We start from the raw sequence: 21,238 nt of genomic DNA on the forward strand, positions 1-21,238 counted from the left end.
GCTGTAAAGAGTCTAGAAATACAAGCAAGAGTAAACAGGAGGAGGAACAAGAGGAAGCTGGAGGAGGAGTTTCCAGAGGATGAAGATATTCCATCCTATGGACCTGGAATGCACTAAAAAGTTAATCCAATCTTTGTCGCTCGATTCCCAAAACTTTTATTTTCTTATACTAATTACATGTTTTCTAAGGATCTTCCAAACATATTTGTTTCAAAGTTTCAGTAAATGTTACACAGTACCTTCTGCATAATTTAACACAGCCTTTTTCCAAAAAACTGTATTTTTTGAATATATAAATAAAAAATTGCAAAAAAATGTTGTGAATTTTCATTACAACTGAAAAAAAAATCATCTTTAATAACTGAACTAAAATTTTGTAAAATCCCTGTGTTAAGTTGTAGCCCATATTCCAATAAATAATCTGTAAAAAGTTCAACTTCCTACCTCAAATACTTTGTGAGGAAAGATGTGATTTATAAGCGTTATTTTAACATTGCAAGTATAGGGCGTTCCGGAGCCCCTTAAAAAGTTCACTGTGTGGTGCGGGCTTGCGGCATTATTTATCCTAGAGCCATATTTTTTCGAAGAGACATTCGCTTCCGGTCCTGTTACCTGTACCGTCACTGGTAAGCGCTACGAGTGTCTTCTGCGCAACAACGTCATTCCAGCTCTCCAACAGCGTGGATGTGTGGATGGTATCATTTTTATGCAAGATGGCGCAACTCCGCACATTGCAAGTCAAGCTAAGCAGCTTCTGAAGCGCCATTTCGGAAATGCTAGAATTATCAGCCATTTCCCTACAACCTGGCCGTCCGAATCACCTGGTCTTACTTGTGAGACCAGAGGCCACACACTAGTTGCGTTTGCCGCCACACAACTGCGATTTCATCTGAAAAAAAATTGGCATATGCCAAAACAAAACACAACTTCAGGCAGTAAATGTCGCTGGTGACATGTCGAAGGAAAGATTGTAGACTCTTGTTAATGCTCCTTTCCTTTCAGTTACTGCACAGGACCGGCAAAATTACTGCAGGAAAGGGCAGCATTTAAAACAAGAGTACTGGACACGAGATGGAATAATGAAGATGGCCATCAATGAAGTTATCATCAATACCGTTCCCTCAAGCGAAGACGCTGATGATGATCTTGAAACAGACATAAATGACAGTGATCATTAGTAAAGATCATTTTGACAGTTTTTCAGGTACAATTAAGTATAGTTTGTAAACATTGCTGCTATTTGCATTTAATAAATGCAATGTGCAAACAAATTCGAAACATAAGTTTTTTACTTTCGATTCATAGTGTCGTAAGCCGTACATTCATCTACAGGATGTCCGAAAAGACTTTCCCTGATTACGTAAACTGATAACTCAGGCTAGAAGTAAGATACAAATATGAGACTTGTGTCGAATTATTTACAACTATCAAAGTTTTTTTCTGTTTTAGGTTCGCAGTACGTAAGTAGTGGATGAGGTACAGTGCCCAAGAAGCCATGTTAACCAGTCAGGAGAAGGCACGTGTGTCCTGTGGTACCATGAGACACGATCACCAACCACAGTGCAGAGACACTTCCAGACAACATTTGGAAGGAATCCACCTGATGTCAAGAGCATTAAAGACTGGTATGAGAAGTTCAAGAACACAGGATCGGTTGCTGACCTTCCGACGTCTGGTCGACCAAGAACCTCAGCAGACAGGGTGGAACCTGTAAGGCAGTCTTTTCTGCGGAGTCCGAAGAAATCGGTGCGCAGGGCCTCACGTGAATTACAGATGCCAAAAAGCTCTCTCCATGACATTTTACACAAACGTTTATTGTTTCGTGCATACAAAGTGCAACTCGTTCAGGCCATGTAGCCCAATGACAGTACACGTCGATATGACTTTGCGGTCGAAATGCTATCACGTATTGAGGACGATGATGGTTATCTCAGACGAATTGTCTTTTCCAACGAAGCGACCTTTTTCGTCGGTGGAGTAGTGAATCGCCATAATGTGCGCATTTGGGGTTCACAACCGTGCACCAAAGGCAGTCCAAAGGTGAATGTTTGGTGTGCGCTATTGCACGATCGAATTATCAGGCCATTCTTCTTCGCTGAGGCTACCATCACATCTGCAGTGTATTCGGACATGTTGCAACTGTATGCTGTTCCTCAGCTGCTTAAGCATCATCCCGACGTCTTGTTTCAGCAAGACGGTGCACCGCCTTATTGGGGTTTGGGAGTCAGTGCCTATCTCGATATGACCTTTCCTGGGCGATGGATTGGTCGTGATGGGCCAACGGTTTGGCCTCCACGCTCTACTGACATAACCCCATTAGACTTCTTTTTATGGGGTTATGTCAAGGATGAGGTCTACCGAACGCGTGTACCAGATCTTGAAACCCTGCGGCAACGGATAACCACAGTTGTTGAATCGATCCCTCCAGTGATGTTGCCTAGTGTGTGGACGGAAATTGAATATCGCCTAGATGTGCTACGTGCTACCAAGGGTGCTCACGTGGACGTTTACTGATGTGTGAAAAAAACTTTGTTAGTTTGTAAACAATTAGACACCAGTTTCATACTTGTATCTTACTTCTGGCCTGAGTTATCAATTTATGTAATCAAGGAAAGACTTTTCAGACGCCCTGTACATTCATTTTTCATTGTTTTCGGTACATAAATAATACATAAGTTGTAGGTAAAATTCTCGAGCATGAATATGGCAACAAATTAGCTGATTACCGACCCGACGGAAGTATCACTTCAGCGGGCAATAATTCCGCGAGCGCCGCCTGCGATTTAGCGTTAGGCGCAAAGCACGGGCAATGGCGCCATCACTGTTGCAAGCGGCTGACGCTGCCTTCCCCCCACAGCTCCTCAACCCTCGGCATCTGTGATGCGGGCCCACGGCCGTTCCCGACAGCCACCGCGCCAGTCGTCAACTTATCGTGGGCAAACAGTAGTCAGCCAACAGTAACATCGCTGTTAAGTAGCACATACACACAAATAGGAAAAGCTAATGGTTTAAATAAATGTGCACACAATACAGCTATAAGAAAGCTAAGGTTTCACATATAATACTGGTTGTTAAAAGTTTTTCCTGCTTTTTTTTTTCTAAGGGTACGGTTAGGCAGGATCCTAAGAGCACAACTTAAATTGCAGCAGCTGAATATTTCTGACATGCACGATTGTAAGTTTCACTGTTGTGCACCAAATATTTCGTGGGTTACCTGGCTGAATAAACGGTTCGTCGAGCATTTTGGCCTTTCCACAGAAAACCCAAGTACGTGTGAAACTGCTCAACACTTCACCTTGAACTTTTTTTGAGGGATGATTATACTTTCTGGCATCTTTATTGCATAATTTGTAATCTGTGAAAGAACTGAAATAAATATGAAAAAGTAACCTTGAAGCTTGGCTTTTTTTAGGGTGTGTTCCTTATCTTTAAAGATATAAAACACAAATGTGCCAGTAATTTTTTATTTAATGGCATAAATGGCTGGTCTTCTTGGGCTAAAATTTTTCTAAGTGGTTGGTCCTCAGTGTTAAGTTTTCAGTGAGAGTCAAACGCTTCATGATTTAAGAAATTTACATAATTTATATAGCTCAATTGGATGAAAGGAAGTTTACTTTGGAAGTAGCGCTTCCCAAACCGCCATTCACAATATTTCCCAGCGACTTATTAGAAATGTAAACAGCTGTGATGTCATGCTCATCGAAAGCACTCTGTAGTTACAAAGTATTGCAAAGACTTAATTCTAAAGCCTTTTACACATTTTGTTGTTCGCAGACATTTGTGTGTGCATTTTATTTTGTTGTTGTAAACGGCACTTTTTTTTAAACTGAAGTTATTCTCTCTTTTGTTTTACTGCTGCGGTATTATCCCACAGTAGCACGCTAAAGCAACATTCTTTATGAGGGTATCAATTCTCACCAGCCAAAATTACAAAAAATTCAACTGAAAGCTAAAATAATGTAAAATTCTCAGGCTTTTCCCTGATGAAAAAATTCCCACCGTTTTTCCACTTGTCCTGGTTCGTACACACCCTGATATGACACACAAGGAAAATGGCAACTCAGCTGTAAAAGGTCTGAAATCATTTATTATAGCCAATCGATTTCAGTCACTGTGTGATTATCTTCAGTGCGAATATTAAAGTCTTGAAGACTCAAGTAATAAAACCACATATTACAACTTCAACATGAGTCTTCAAGAATTAAATATTTGCACTGAAAATGGCCACACAATGACTCAATTAATTTGCTGTAGTAAATTCTTTCAAACACCTTACGAGCGATGCTGCCTACTTTCTTGTTTACAGCAGAATGTGCAAATGATGAAAGGAAAAAGTTAGTTAGGAATTTGTGCAGCTGTAAAAAGATGGATGCGCGAAAAACACAACTACCACCGTCATATCTCAGCAAAAAGACCTTGTGGAGAACCTAAGAAAATTTTGATCCTACAGAAAACCGCTAAGTGGGTCAAGGGACAAACCAGTCTGGTGTGGCAATAGAAGACAGCAAAACGAAAGCTAAAGTTTTAAATTTCGCGTTTAAGAATCATTGACACAAAAGGATCGTACAAATATGCCATTGTCTGAGACCTGCACAGACTTCCTTAAGGAGGACATGGTAATTGGCACTGCTGGCACAGAGAAGCAACTTAAGGAGTTGAAAACAAAAGTTCCCAAGTATGAACAGAATCCCAGTTCGGTTTTGCAAAGACTGTTCTATGGAATTGCCCCCTTACTTAGCTTGCATTTATCGCGAACCTCTCGCCCAGCGCAAAGTGCCTTGCAGCTGGAAAAAAGAGTAAAAGAATGGGCACACAAAATTACAGACCAATACCCTTAACCATCAGTATGCTGCAGAATTCTTGAGCATATTCTCACTTCAAATATAATAAATTACCTTGAGACAGAAAATCTTCTGTCCACAAACTGGCATGGATTTAGAAACTTAGCTTGCCCTTTTCTCACATGATATCCTGCAAACTGTGGATGAAAGGCAATAGACAGATTCCACATTCCAAAATTTCCAGAAAGTGTTTCTCACAATGTAGACTGCTAACGAAGGTATGAGCATACAGACTGTGTTCCCAGACATGTGGTTGTCTCAAGGACTTCTTAAGTCACATTGCGAATGTTCATGAGAGACAAGAGTATCGTTGGTAGTACCCCAGGGCAGTGTGTCAGCCAACTGACAACTGTCACACAGACACATCCTTGTGCCTGATGTGAATGTTAGTAATGATATCATGTTTACGTTCGCTCTTGGGTAATGCAACTATCATTGCTGTCTATCATTTGTACATATATGTAGCAAAATGGGCATTGTAATAACATTCAATTAGTGATTAACGTTGTCAATTTACATAACCAACTAAGATTTTCACTTTTAAATGTTTTCTTTAATTAAGGTAACTTATCTCTAAAAATATAACGATGTGTAATGAGTGTCAAAACTGAACAACATTTTAGACTCATCGGAAGATGGCTCAGTAATGAGTCGAAACTGGTAATCAATAAAGAAAATTTGTGATCTTGATGTAGAATTTTTATGTGCACATTTTAAATCAACAGGTCGCTTATCTCTCCCCTGCCCCCCTCCCTTGACATTGCCAAAGAATAACATCTTGAACACTATTTACAGACAAAATATGTAACTGGGCGTTTAGATTTTTTTCTGTATGATACACTAATGTCTCTTGTGCTAGTTCATTAGAATCCGTTGCATTAATGCCACCAAAATTGACATAGCCACTACTCACTTTTCTACTCTTGTCCCATAACAATTGCTTCAGAGTCATACCATCAAAAATTATTGCACATTTCTTTAAGCAGGGTTCTTCCTGTATATTTTCTTTCAAGTAACTGAACACTTCACTTATGAAACCAGGTTCACAGTTGACAGACAAGATCCAAGATCTAATGCTGCTTGGATAGGGGAAATAAAAGAATGATCTGACACATACATAAGCTTTAGGCAAATAAAAATGCAATGTCAGAGCAAACTGTTTTATGTTATCAGAGTACTGTGTAGCTTGTTCATCACACACAGAGTTTTTCTGCTGGTTAATAATGAAATTCAGTGAAACACCACCAAATAATTCTCCACTCCACTATTAAGGAGTCGTGTTTTTCTTAAGTACATCAACAAGCTGGGTCATTGTTGAGATATTTTTGTTTCTTTAGCTTACAGCCATATCTAATCTTTTTATTTGCCTTCTAAATTTTACTTTAAAAAAAACAGACAGCTATCTGCATTCCTTCCTTTGCACCAGGTATTTCAGTATGATTTACCAAATACAAATCTGCCTAGTTTACATCCTGCAAGAAAGAAGATCACATGCATAATAGTTCACAATTATTAAGCATGCAAACAAACAACACATTAATGACAAATATTGTTAGCTATTATTTTGCTGGAACGATTATAACTTACACACATGTGATATATTTAACTTATTTCAGTACTAACACTTTTTTTTCGAGGCAACTGTATCCTTGCAACTATCTTTTTCGACAGATACATAGGAATGTCATTGATAGGTCAGTCAGCATCTCACTTGGTAGCAATTTTCTGTGAAATGTCAGCTGCACATTGTACTGTGTGCAGTCAGTAGGGGGAAAGAGGGGGGGGCAGTTCTCTCTGCGAATTGCTTGTGCCCATTACCTTAGAATTTCCTGCTGAGAAAATGGAAATCTGCTTAAACAAGAGGCAAATACAGAATTGAATACAGGAAGCTCCATCTACAGTAGTACAAATTATACATTAAATTCAATGTGGTAGAAACATTAGTTGTGAATAAAAATTTAACTTACTTATGAAACTGAACTCCACTTCCTATCCTCTGGAGTTCTCTACATGATACTTCACCAATATATATTTATGAAGGTAATCAATCGATCATAAATTATTTTCAAACAAAGCAAAGTACTAAACAGCAGCATGATCTACATGTACAGAGCTGCCAACCTAACAGTCACTGAGTCTCACAATTTGGACAGATCCAATTTACAACATTGCATACCATTCACCTTTACTGAATTGCTTAACTGCATCGAAAGTATATTACATTCGTTAAGGGATCGTACATATCTAGAATGTAAAATCCGTTTTTGTGTCTCTATCCTTACTTTTTGTTGCAGGTGGTCTATCTAACTACTTTTAAGGTCAACGAAAAGTTAGTTTTTAATATTTCACGTAATTACACTCCTGGAAATTGAAATAAGAACACCGTGAATTCACTGTCCCAGGAAGGGTAAACTTTATTGACACATTCCTGGGGTCAGATACATCACATGATCACACTGACAGAACCACAGGCACATAGACACAGGCAACAGAGCTGCACAATGTCGGCACTAGTACAGTGTATATCCACCTTTCGCAGCAATGCAGGCTGCTATTCTCCCATGGAGACGATCGTAGAGATGCTGGATGTAGTCCTGTGGAACGGCTTGCCATGCCATTTCCACCTGGCGCCTCACTTGGACCAGCGTTCGTGCTGGACATGCAGACCGCGTGAGACGACGCTTCATCCAGTCCCAAACATGCTCAATGGGGGACAGATCCGGAGATCTTGCTGGCCAGGGTAGTTGACTTACACCTTCTAGAGCACGTTGGGTGGCACGGGAAACATGCGGACGTGCATTGTCCTGTTGGAACAGCAAGTTCCCTTGCCGGTCTAGGAATGGTAGAACGATGGGTTCGATGATGGTTTGGATGTACCGTGCACTATTCAGTGTCCCCTCGACGATCACCAGTGGTGTACGGCCAGTGTAGGAGATCGCTCCCCACACCATGATGCCGGCTGTTGGCCCTGTGTGCCTCGGTCGTATGCAGTCCTGATTGTGGCGCTCACCTGTACGGCGCCAAACACGCATACGACCATCATTGGCACCAAGGCAGAAGCGACTCTCATCGCTGAAGACGACACGTCTCCATTCGTCCCTCCATTCACGCCTGTCGCGACACCACTGGAGGCGGGCTGCACGATGTTGGGGCGTGAGCGGAAGACGGCCTAACGGTGTGCGGGACCGTAGCCCAGCTTCATGGAGACGGTTGCGAATGGTCCTCGCCGATACCCCAGGAGCAACAGTGTCCCTAATTTGCTGGGAAGTGGCGGTGCGGTCCCCTACGGCACTGCATAGGATCCTACGGTCTTGGCGTGCATCCGTGCGTCGCTGCGGTCCGGTCCCAGGTCGACGGGCACGTGCACCTTCCGCTGACCACTGGCGACAACATCGATGTACTGTGGAGACCTCACGCCCCACGTGTTGAGCAATTCGGCGGTACGTCCACCCGGCCTCCCGCATGCCCACTATACGCCCTCGCTCATAGTCCGTCAACTGCACATACGGTTCACGTCCATGCTGTCACGGCATGCTACCACTGTTAAAGACTGCGATGGAGCTCCGTATGCCACGGCAAACTGGCTGACACTGACGGCGGCGGTGCACAAATGCTGCGCAGCTAGCGCCATTCGACGGCCAACACCGCGGTTCCTGGTGTGTCCGCTGTGCCGTGCGTGTGATCATTGCTTGTACAGCCCTCTCGCAGTGTCCGGAGCAAGTATGGTGGGTCTGACACACCGGTGTCAATGTGTTCTTTTTTCCATTTCCAGGAGTGTATTTTAAAATGTAACATGCTATTATTATCCACTCATTAACAGTAAGTTAAGTTTAACACAATTAGAAACTAACTATTTGCCTTGAAGGTGTGTAGCTCAAATATTCCAACTATGTTCATTCATTACTCGAAAATGATAACTCTTCCAAAAACTTCACTTAACTGCAAACCCTTACAAAACTTTTGCTCGCTGACAGTCCACACAAAATGATGGAAGGAAAAAACTTTATCAATTACGATATTTTCGCTGTTCATGTGGTCTAACTGCAGGATCTGTCATAATGTTTTAATTTTTTACTTCTTTACTACAAATGCTAACTGAAACAAACTTTGCAGATGGTATCTACATGTATCACTGAATGCACATGTAAAATTATATCACTGTACAGCACATAGTTCAGGGGTTATGATGTGATAGATACTTAGACATCTCAGAAACTAGCTTCTGCTTATATTGGAATTCAGTAAAATTTCAGCATCAGGAATGATATTTTAATTTATCACTTCTTTATGCTAATGCCATTCAGAACAATTTTTGCATATGGTATTTACATATATCACTGAATGGACCTAGACACAATATCACTCTACAGCAAGTAGTTCAGGAGTTGTGATGTGATAAATAATGAGATGCATCAAAAATGCGCCTCTGCTTAAAATGGAGTGTAAATTTCCTCTCCTATAATTATCCAGCACTTTGTAACAAAAGCATTAGCGACTTCCAACAATCTTTAAGCGTTATCCTTTTCTAAACTTTTCTTTACCTACATGTTTATCATCAAGAAGAAAGGAATTGTTTGTTGCAGTGTATTGGGAATAACTGATGGCCGGCCTTTGCTGGGGCCTTATATGGGTACCACATAAAAATAGTGTGTCCCATTATTTCACATTAATTTCTCCACACTTTAATGCTAATGATTTTTAATTTTTTCTTTGGAATTAATTTATAAAAATTAAATATGGTTCATTAAGTTATATAAAAATTACTTCATTATTTTCTTACTTTGGAAGAAGATGTAAAAATGCAATGTTTTATCACATCATCATCTTCCTCCTCTGGGGTGTTAGGATCAGAAGGACTGCAAGTGCATGGCTGCGAATATAACTGAATTGTCTTCATGATATGGAAGGTATTTTCATAGGAATAAAATTTTTAATGAACTTCTGCTCCTCACACTGGTTGGCAAGCAAACATCCATTCATTGTGGAACTAGTGAACCTATTCCTGTTTTTCAGTTCTATGAGATTCACCTTTGTTAATATGTCTTTCACAGCCATTTGAATGTGGAAGGGATAAACATGAGAGTGCAAACTCTGGTAGGACGGGGAATTCTCGCTCGCCAAATAAAGTTTTTATTTTGAGTATCTTCCTCCGAAACACATCCACTTTTGAACAGTTCTTAATGTTTTCATCTATTATTACGATAGAAAGTTTCCTCTAGTCATCATCCATTTGTTGTAGACGCTTATTATCATCTAGAGAGAATATTCTTGGCAATTCTGAATAAAGGCTAACTCACACTGTCCATCACATCAAAACATTCTGCAGTGCATTTCAAATGGTGGCATTCACACTGGCTTTCCTGTTCTGTCATGTCACATCACCCCAATGTCAAGATTTCTCTGGAAGAAAGTTTTGACACCTGTCGTCATCTGTCCGTTGCTGACCACATGACCCAAAAGCTCACTGCATACTGATACACGGCCATGAACAGATCTTCATATTTCATTTCGTCATGGTTTTCCTAGTTGATATTAGTCATTTGCTGTTCGTTGTTTACTATAAACTGTTTCGTTTTGTTATTTCTTTCGTTGAAATTATAGTAAATGACGACAGATTTTTTGAAGCAGTGAGACAGCAAGCAATCTCAATTGTAAGATATGAACTTACTAAATTACTTGCTCGCTACTACATTTATAAAGTGGATTTTTGTAGGTACTGGTACTGTGTTTAATATTCTATAGTGAAATCGATTGGAACATAGCTGCAACTTGAAGTGAAAAAAGTACTGTGGGTGGAATCTGATTGATTAGTAGGTGGAATTTATTTGTATGTAGCCAGGAATTTTTGTTGTTACATAAAAAGATGCACTGAAACCTTCGGACACTCCAAGTTCTTTGTTTAAATATGTATTTGTGGAAGGCCTATTTGTTGTAGAACAGCTCTTTGAATTGTACATGAAACAGTTTTTCAGGAATCAGTGGTTATAGCTATGCAGTTTCACTAGCTAACCCCAGTATATATAAGGCACTTGAACTACTAAAATCCAAATACAAAATGCAAAGGAAACCTATATATCTTGAAGGGACAGGTATTAAGGCAGATATGACTAATGCACAAAGTTTGCACTGGACTATCAAACTAGAGTTAACCATAAACAAAATTTTAACAGGATGTGATGGTAGCTCGTAATGCTGTGTTTCTTTTAGTAATTCTGGATGCAGTTTGATGTAACAAATGAAAAAGCTGATTCTTAGATATTCCAAAATATAAAATTTAGATTCCTCTTCCTCAAGCTCGTTATATAATATGTGCAGCTCCCATTCTGTGCCACATAATTACATTATTTGGGCCCATGCACTTTTTTTTTTTGTTGTTATTCACTTCTGTCTCCATTTTCTAGTATACAAGCTATCCATGCATGCTGCAAACAATTTGATTCCAAAATATGTCTTTTCATACACACATATAAGTGTATGTGCACTTCACTCATAGGGATAGTTGAAACCCATCCTGTGAAGATCGCAATTCCTACAAACAGTTGAGGATAGCAACGTGAGATGAGATCATGTGACTTGACTTGATGTCCCATGATGTGATGGTGCTGTGACGGACAGTGTTGTGAACTGTACTTTTTTTTTTTTTTTGGTCATCAGTCTACTGACTGGTTTGATGCGGCCTGCCACGAATCCCTTTCCTGTGCTAACATCTTCATCTCAGAGTAGCTCTTGCAACCTACGTCCTCAATTATTTGCTTGACGTATTCCAATCTCTGTCTTCCTCTACAGATTTTGCCCTCTACCGCTCCCTCTAATATCATGGAAGTCATTCCCTCATGTCATAGCAGATGTCTTATCATCCTGTCCCGTCTCCTTATCAGTGTTTTCCACATATTCCTTTCCTCTCCGATTCTGCGTAGAACCTCCTCATTCCTTACCTCATCAGTCCACCTAATTTTCAATATTCGTCTATAGCACCACATCTCAAATGCTTCGATTCTCTTCTGTTCCGGTTTTCCCACAGTCCATGTTTCACTACCATACAATGCTGTACTCCAGACGTACATCCTCAGAAATTTCTTCCTCAAATTAAGGCCGGTATTTGATATTAGTAGACTTCCCTTGGCCATAAATGCCTTTTTTGCCATAGCGAGTCTGCTTTTGATGTCCTCCTTGCTCCGTCCGTCATTCATTATTTTACTGCCTAGGTAGCAGAATTCCTTAACTTCATTGACTTCGTGACCATCAATCCTGATGTTAAGTTTCTCGCTGTTCTCATTTCGACTACTTCTCATTACTTTCGTCTTCTCCGATTTACTCTCAAATCATACTGTGTACTCATTAGACTGTTCATTCCGTTCAGCAGATCATTTAATTCTTCTTCACTTTCACTCAGGATAGCAATGTCATCAGCGAATCGTATCATTGATATCCTTTCACCTTGTATTTTAATTCCACTCCTGACCCTTTCTTTTATTTCCATCATTGCTTCCTCGATGTACAGATTGAAGGGTAGGGGCGAAAGGCTACAGCCTTGTCTTATACCCTTCTTAATACGAGCACTTTGTTCTTGATCGTCCACTCTTATTATAGCCTCTTGGTTGTTGTACATATTGTATATGACCCGTCTCTCCCTATAGCTTACCCCTACTTTTTTCAGAATCTCGAACAGCTTGCACCATTTTACATTGTCAAACGCTTTTTCCAGGTCGACAAATCCTATGAAAGTGTCTCGATTTTTCTTTAGCCTTGCCTCCATTATTAGCCGTAACGTCAGAATTGCCTCTCTCGTCCCTTTACTTTTCCTAAAGCCAAACTGATCGTCACCTAACGCATTCTCAATTTTCTTTTCCATTCTTCTGTATATTATTCTTGTAAGCAGCTTCGATGCATGAGCTGTTAAGCTGATTGTGCGATAATTCTCGCACTTGTCAGCTCTTGCCGTCTTCGGAATTGTGTGGATGATGCTTTTTCCGAAAGTCAGATGGTATATCGCCAGATTCATATATTCTACACACCAACGTGAATAGTCGTATTGTTGCCATTTCCCCCAATGATTTTAGAAATTCTGATGGAATGTTATCTATCCCTTCTGCCTTATTTGACCATAAGTCCTCCAAAGCTCTTTTAAATTCCGATTCTAATACTGGATCCCCTATCTCTTCTAAATCGACTCCTGTTTCTTCTTCTATCACATCAGACAAATCTTCACCCTCATAGAGGCTTTCAATGTATTCTTTCCACCTATCTGCTCTCTCCTCTGCATTTAACAGTGGAATTCCCGTTGCACTCTTAATGTTACCATCATTGCTATTAATGTGACCAAAGGTTATTTTGACTTTCCTGTATGCTGAGTCTGTCCTTCCAACAATCATATCTTTTTCGATGTCTTCACATTTTTCCTGCAGCCATTTCGTCTTAGCTTCCCTGCACTTCCTATTTATTTCATTCCTCAGCAACTTGTATTTCTGTATTCCTGATTTTCCTGGAACGTGTTTGTAGTTCCTCCTTTCATCAATCAACTGAACTATATCTTCTGTTACCCATGGTTTCTTCGCAGCTAACTTCTTTGTACCTATGTTTTCCTTCCCAACTTCTGTGATGGCCCTTTTTAGAGATGTCCATTCCTCTTCAACTGTACTGCCTACTGCGCTATTCCTTATTACTGTATCTATAGCGTTAGAGAACTTCAAACGTATCTCGTCATTCCTTAGTACTTCCGTATCCCACTTCTTTGCATATTGATTCTTCCTGACTAATGTCTTGAACTTCAGCCTACTCTTCATCACTACTATATTGTGATCTGAGTGTATATCTGCTATCTGCTCCTGGGTACGCCTTACAATCCAGTATCTGATTTCGGAATCTCCGTCTGACCATGATGTAATCTAATTGAAATCTTCCCGTATCTCCCGGCCTTTTCCAAGTATACCTCCTCCTCTTGTGATTCTTGAACAGGGTATTCGCTATTACTAGCTGAAACTTGTTACAGAACTCAATTAGTCTTTCTCCTCTTTCATTCCTTGTCCCAAGCCCATATTCTCCTGTAACCTTTTCTTCTACTCCTTCCCCTACAACTGCATTCCAGTCGCCCATGACTATTAGATTTTCGTCCCCCTTTCCATACTGCATTATCCTTTCAATATCCTCATACACTTTCTCTATCTGTTCATCTTCAGCTTGCGATGTCGGCATGTATACCTGAACTATCGTTGTCGGTGTTGGTCTGCTGTTGATTCTGATTAGAACAACCCGGTCACTGAACTGTTCACAGTAACACACCCTCTGCCCTACCTTCCTATTCATAACGATTCCTACACCTGTTATACCATTTTCTGCTGCTGTTGATATTACCCGATACTCATCTGACCAGAAATTCTTGTCTTCCTTCCACTTCACTTCACTGACCCCTACTATATCTAGATTGAGCCTTTGCATTTCCCTTTTCAGATTTTCTAGTTTCCCTACCACGTTCAAGCTTCTGACATTCCGTGCCCCGACTCATAGAACGTTATCCTTTCGTAGATTATTCAATCTTTTTCTCATGGTAACCTCCCCCTTGGCAGTCCCCTCCCGGAGATCCAAATGGGGGACTATTCCGGAATCTTTTGCCAATGGAGAGATCATCATGACACTTCTTCAAATACAGGCCACATGTCCAGTGGATACACGTTACATGTCTTTAATGCAGTGGTTTCCATTGCCTTCTGCATCCTCATGTCGTTGATCATTGCTGATTCTTCCGCCTTTAGGAGCAATCTCCCACCCCTAGGACAAGAGAGTGCCCTGAACCTCTATCCGCTCCTCCACCCTCTTTGACAAGGCCGTTGGCAGAATGAGGCCACGGGTCACTGTACTATAGGAGGTATAAGAGAGAGGTTTTTCTCCTTCTTTGTTTCAAAGAGCCATTTTACGCATCAAAACTGCAAGCAATGGCAATAATTCATCATCAAAGTTATATCTGGCCAGATCTTCAACTCCTAATTAAATTTTACTGTCAGGAAGAAAATCTTACCTGTTGGGGTCAACGTCAGTCAATCTATTGGTCACAACATACTGCAAGTCCTTGTAGCAAAGCAACACTTCCTCGTAACCTTCTACCATCTTTCCATGTAAGTCAACAATAACAGCTTTACCACTTTCGAAATACTTATTTTAATCTGTGAGTTATGGTAATATGTTGTTGTTGTTGTGGTCTTCAGTCCTGAGACTGGTTTGATGCAGCTCTCCATGCTACTCTATCCTGTGCAAGCTTCTTCATCTCCCAGTACCTACTGCAACCTACATCCTTCTGAATCTGCTTAGTGTATTCATCTCTTGGTCTCCCCCTACGATTTATACCCTCCACGCTGCCCTCCAATACTAAGTTGGTGATCCCTTAATGCCTCAGAACATGTCCTACCAACCGATCTCTTCTTCTGGTCAAGTTGTGCCACAAACTTCTCTTCTCCCCAATCCTATGGTAAAATATAGGCCAAAAATAAATAAAATAATTTAAAAAATTGTCATTGATATATCTTAGAAGTTCTGACACAACCAGCCTCTCCAGTAGGTATTTAGAATCAAAATACAGGTGCAAAGCATTCCACAGTTCTAAAATTCCCACTACAACGGCCCACAAAGAAAGTCATGTTGTCTCTGATGGATGCAACAATTTATGAATTTTGATACCTAAAAAGTTTTGAAATCCACGCAGTCATGCCTGTCTCTTAGCACTAGCTGTAAAATAATTAAAAATGTTCCCAGCTGGGTCTTCACAACATCTGGGAAGACATTTACCAGTTTCACTGGCACATATGTGAAGCAAGTGACATATACATTTGATAATAATTAATCCAGGACATTTTTCAGTTAACTGAGTTTCTTGAGCACATCATAGAATTACATCCACCAGATGCAAATCTCATAATTTTTTTTTTTTTTGAGAAACACTGTTAATAGAAAATGAAAGCATCAGATTAGAACAAAGATTTTTACTTGTTGCACCTTCGTTTGTCATATCATATTCAACCTGCATGATTCCAAAATTTACCTACAATTTCATTTGTGTCTTTATCGAAATATCTAACCATGACAAATGACGTTTTTAATATATCTTACATCTGTTAGTTCATCAGTAAGAACACTGGATTTTGTATGCATCAGTTTTTCTGTGAGTTCGTTTTTATGGCTCTCTCCTACTACATTCTTTATGATTAGTGCAACACAGATTCATAGTGTCGACGATCTTAGTATCAGGAAAGCAACTCATAACTATGGACTCCAGGCGATCTACAGCACTGAAAGGAAGATTGTGTTCTGCCACGAATCCTGCCAATTTAATTTCAGTAATGTGAGCCTGATTATCAAAGACAGATCAGTTGTAGCTGGCTTTAGAAATGTACTCAAAATTGTCTGGCCTTTAGATCATACCACCTTCCCTTTTTTGACATTATTTTCACTTAGAGAAAGTTTTTTTAACATATCCCAATCCAGATACAAAAGTTACGTTGCAGCTTCTACATATAGCCCTTCCTGAATGCGATTTAACAATGAACAACCAACCTTTAAATTCAGAGTTAGTTTCCGAGACTTCTGTATATTTGTGTTTGCTCCTCTCACACTTAAACAAGCCCCCTGTAGATTTCTTGGGAGTACTAGGACCACTATCACTGTCATCTGTTTCCATTGACACGGTTTTGCAATACTTAACACCTTATAAATTGCTCATTGTCCTCATCTGAGCCAACAAATTAACTGTAATTGCTTTCATTTTTGTAGAGTGTTGGCAATCCTTATCTATTACATTGCCCATCCAGGATCGTCAAATTATTCGATTTCAAAATAACCTCCATTTCAAAAATAGTTGCACAAAAATGCTTACACACAAGAAATAAGATCACAAATACACGAATTATTAAAAATTAAACATTTTACTTTCTTAATCCTAGTTTCATGGTGCTCAGCGATGCTCCACACTGTTCGTCGATTTGAGAGAAGCACATTCTATTCCCTCTTTTGTAGCTATCAATGCTACTGTTGTTTCAGTTTTCATTCTGCTCCTCTAAGTCGTTTTCAAGGTTTTAAGGGTTCTAAACACTCTCTCATCAAGGCATTAGAAAGGAGAAGACAGAGGAGAATTAATATAGCTTTTTATAAATTTGGGAAATTTGGAGTTTTGGCTGCAGATTTCACATCAAAAACTTTCTTCCAATATATGGTAATAGATTTGGATAAATCTAATCCAAGTTACTCATGTACCAGCATAACATTAATTTCCACTCAGAATCTGGCTGCTGATTGTTTATTGATTTTTGAAGAACAGAAAATGTCTTTATGATAAGGAATATAGATTTCCACTATGGAAATTATTTCAAACATGTGATCTGAGAAGTCAAATCGTCTTTTAATCTGTGACACAAGCTCTACACAAAAATTCAAGCAACTTTTGTAAAAACAATTTATGTCCATCTGCTGTACTTCAGTTTTACCTTTGAATCCACCAACTGTTTCCTGTGCAGGGATACTCAGGTATATCTTATCTAATCCAACGAAGTATCTTGAGTTTGTACAGTCTAACAGCAAAATTGTTGTATTAATAACATCAAAATTAATAAAATTAGAACACAGATTTTTAGCATTTTCTACTTCTGATGTCTGTTTGTGAGGAAGACAGACTTCACTTTGAAAAAACGTATCAAAATCTGTAAGTATGTCTAAACATATGACATTAATTCCCAGTATGCCAAATTAAATGTGTTATCCACAGTTGAAAACGTATGTTCTGTAGTTGAAGATGGATCTTCCACAGCAACATTTCTCAGGTAGACTTTAATTGCGTTATACTGCACCAGTACCCTATCCACACATAATTTGACAGACAACCAATGCGTTGCACAAGGACATAGAATATTGTGTATTTGAGTAAGGAAAAACACTTGAAATTCTTTAATGGTCTTTCTCCTACCAAAAATTTTACTTAAAAGAGAACTGAAGCTTCTCTGCAAATCCTCGACTCTTCTTGAAAGCATACTTCTGAAGCAAAAAAGATTAATCATATGACATGAAGATTTAATACATGCTATGAATCATATGACATGAGAATTTAATGCGTTCTACCGATGGGAGGTCGCTTTCTAGGCTCGAAAAAAATTGAGTGAAACTCTCCAACCATAATACGTGCTGTGTCCAAGCTAAAAGCAACGAGACTATCAAGATTAGTGCTCTCTGCTATTAAAGAATCTATCACTGCCTTGTATAACGTGTAAGTAGTACATGATAAAAATCCAAACATATCAAATAAACGAGTTTTAATCTGGCATGAATCTGTATCAAAATACAAAACTGCTAATCCACATTCTTTAGTAACAGTTACATCAATATTTTTATTCATGATCAGTGAAAAAATGTACATGGACATCTCAGTTTATCATATAAGAATACTGAAAATGATTTCCCTAACACTTAAAGACTTCAGATGCTTTGAACCACTTTTCTGAGCCATTGTCAAATAAGAATATACATTCTCACAAAGAGGAATCAACGTACTCAAGGTGCTGAATGGTAAGTTATTGGCAGCGCCAAGTTCCATATCAGAAGTAGGTGCAACAGTCTTCATCTGATTAATATGTTTGGAAGGCTCTCTGTGCCTCTGTACACTCACATACGTTGCAGCATGCCAAATCATGTCCATCCCTCGATCTGTTGCTCTTCTGTAACCAACCCGTGCTCTTGGCAAGCTGAACCAGAAATCACAAACTTTGTTTATTTTGAATTTCTGTGATTTTGCATTCGAAGAATACAATGTGGAGGTAGAGGTAGCTTAATGGTCCTTTTAAATAAGCTCACTTTGTTAATTATGAATCTGAGGTAAATTAGGTGAGAGAGGAAAATCAGGAGGAGCATGCACATTATCTGCAGATTTCACACTAACATTTGTTTTACGCAACCATTTATCCATTTTAGTGAACTAAAAGTACTGTCGTTTATTAATGTATTATTATTGGTCGCAAGCGTGACCCACAACCAGCACCATATTTACACATGGGCCACGTTGGCCTGGGTCCAGGGTGGCAAATTCTTAGGGGCAGCAAAATCTTATGGGCGGCAAAATTTTGAGCATACAAATTTATGAGTGCAGAAAAAACGTAGGGATTGTTGCAGGAATTATTGTTAGGTTTGATCGAGCTAGATTGAAACCGTTTTACCGCACTAATGCGTTCAAGTGCACCTTTTTCCCACTTGTTATGGTTTCTGAACAGCCATTTGCTCTTCGATTTCTGGCCAATGGACGGCCGAAATTGTCTCCCGCTGATGAGAGGATTTTCTTCTGATGGTTCCAAAGCATTTAAAACCGTGTCCCAAAGAGACCATCGCTCATGTGCATAACATAGTTTTCTGAAATGAACAAAGATGTCAGCTAGTGCTGTGGGTGGCCAAACTACAAAACATGCAAAAAGCGTTCGAGTTTGCAAAGGAATCGAAACGAGCGCAGCATTTTCCATAGTTTGTGATACCTGAACTCGGATGAACCTGAGAAGGAAATTGTAGGTAGACGAGTGGGATCTCTACATCATGAAATTGGCAGCACTGCCTTTGCATTGTTTTTGTGTGGCAAGGCATAAACGTATCATGTGTGGCGTTGATGTGGCTTGGTTTCAGGTGGTGCTTTCATTATTGTTTGTGTGTAGTTTCCCCCGTTGCATTAATCTGGTGAAGTTTTCACATAACGTAATCGCGAATATGGACGGTAAGAACGGTCTCAGTGGCGCAGGCTACAGAAAATTAGTTGAACAATGGAGGAAGAGGGAAAAGGAAGTATTATATCAAACGCCAAAGGTACAAATGTTTTTCGTTAACAAAGGACTAGATTCTCTACCTGCAAGTTCTTCTTCTCTTGCGACCTTGACACATACAAATTATTCACCTTGCAGCAGCAATTGTGGTGAAAGGCTCGACAATAATGACTCTGAAATTGATAACAAATATACGAACAATTCCACAGCAAGTGAACCAGAGTTGTGGCAAGAGGAAGTTTCATCAGGATCTGCTGTTGATGAAGATCCATTCTTTTGGGAAAACACGGGATCATCTAGTACAATACGGATTTAATCAGAATAGAAACTGTAATTTTTTGAAGTCAGAGTGTGAATGTTCTGATAAACGAATATTTGTTCAAATGGTTCAAATGGCTCTGAGCACTATGCTACTTAACTTCAGAGGTCATCAGTCGCCTAGAACTTAGAACTAATTATACCTAACTAACCTAAGGACATTCGACACATCCATGCCCGAGGCAGAATTCGAACCTGCGACTGTAGCAGTCGCTCGATTCCAGACTGTAGCCTCTAGAACCGCACAGCCACTCTGGCAGGCCGAATATTTGTTTCCAAGGATTTGTTTGAAAGGAAATTGTTGAATGGAGACATTGTGCAACGTGATTACTTGATTTACTCACCCAGTCAGAGATCACTTTACTGTGCACTATGTAAACTTTTTGGTGGTTCATCACAGTTCGCTGCAAGTGGCTTTAGTGACTGGAAACACACTAATCAAAGGGTAACCGAACATGAAAATTCCAGTGCAAATAACGATTGTGTTGTAAGTTTCGGACAAAATGGAAATACTTTATTTAGAGTTGATAAACAATTTATCACTCAGCTGCAAGAAGATAATAATAATAATAATAATTTTATTGTCATTCAGCTGATTACAGCAATAGACAAAGTCAAGAGCATATATTTCTACATAAACTACAACATCGATGTAAATTGGTTTACATAAAATAGGTACACACTAGAATACAGTATTTTCATCTTCAAAAAATTCATCAGTGGTGTAAAACGGATTGTCCACTAGTAGCTTGTATAATTTAGCTTTAAAAATATTCACAGACAGTTCTTTAAAGTCAGCACTTAGTCTATTAAACATCCTTGGTCCAAGAACTAGATAAGAGTTCTGCAATTTTGATAATCTATGATATGGCACATCTACAGATGTTCTGTTTCTAGTATTATGGCTATGAATATCACTTCTCAACACAAAATTCTAATGTACAATAAAACATTGTAGATGAATAAGTTTACTACTGTAAGACATTACAGTTTAATAAACAGAGGTTTACAATGTTCTGTTTTATCAGAATCCGTTATTATTCTTATTACCTTCTTCTGTAAAAGTAAAATGTCAATTAAATGACAGCTACTACCCCACAGTAAGATTCCATAAGAGATGATGCTTTGGAAGAAGGCAAAATATGCTGATCTCATATAGTGATTGGGAACATGTCTTTTTAAATATCTAATTAGATAAATAACTCTTGAAAGCCTAGCCAATATATTTTTAATGAGTGGTTCCTATGTCAATTTATTGTCAATAGTAACACCTAAAAATTTAACAGTTTCTAATTCTTGGTAGTTAGG

This window comes from Schistocerca cancellata, chromosome 9 (assembly GCF_023864275.1).
Source record: "Schistocerca cancellata isolate TAMUIC-IGC-003103 chromosome 9, iqSchCanc2.1, whole genome shotgun sequence".
Lineage (NCBI taxonomy): Eukaryota > Metazoa > Arthropoda > Insecta > Orthoptera > Acrididae > Schistocerca > Schistocerca cancellata.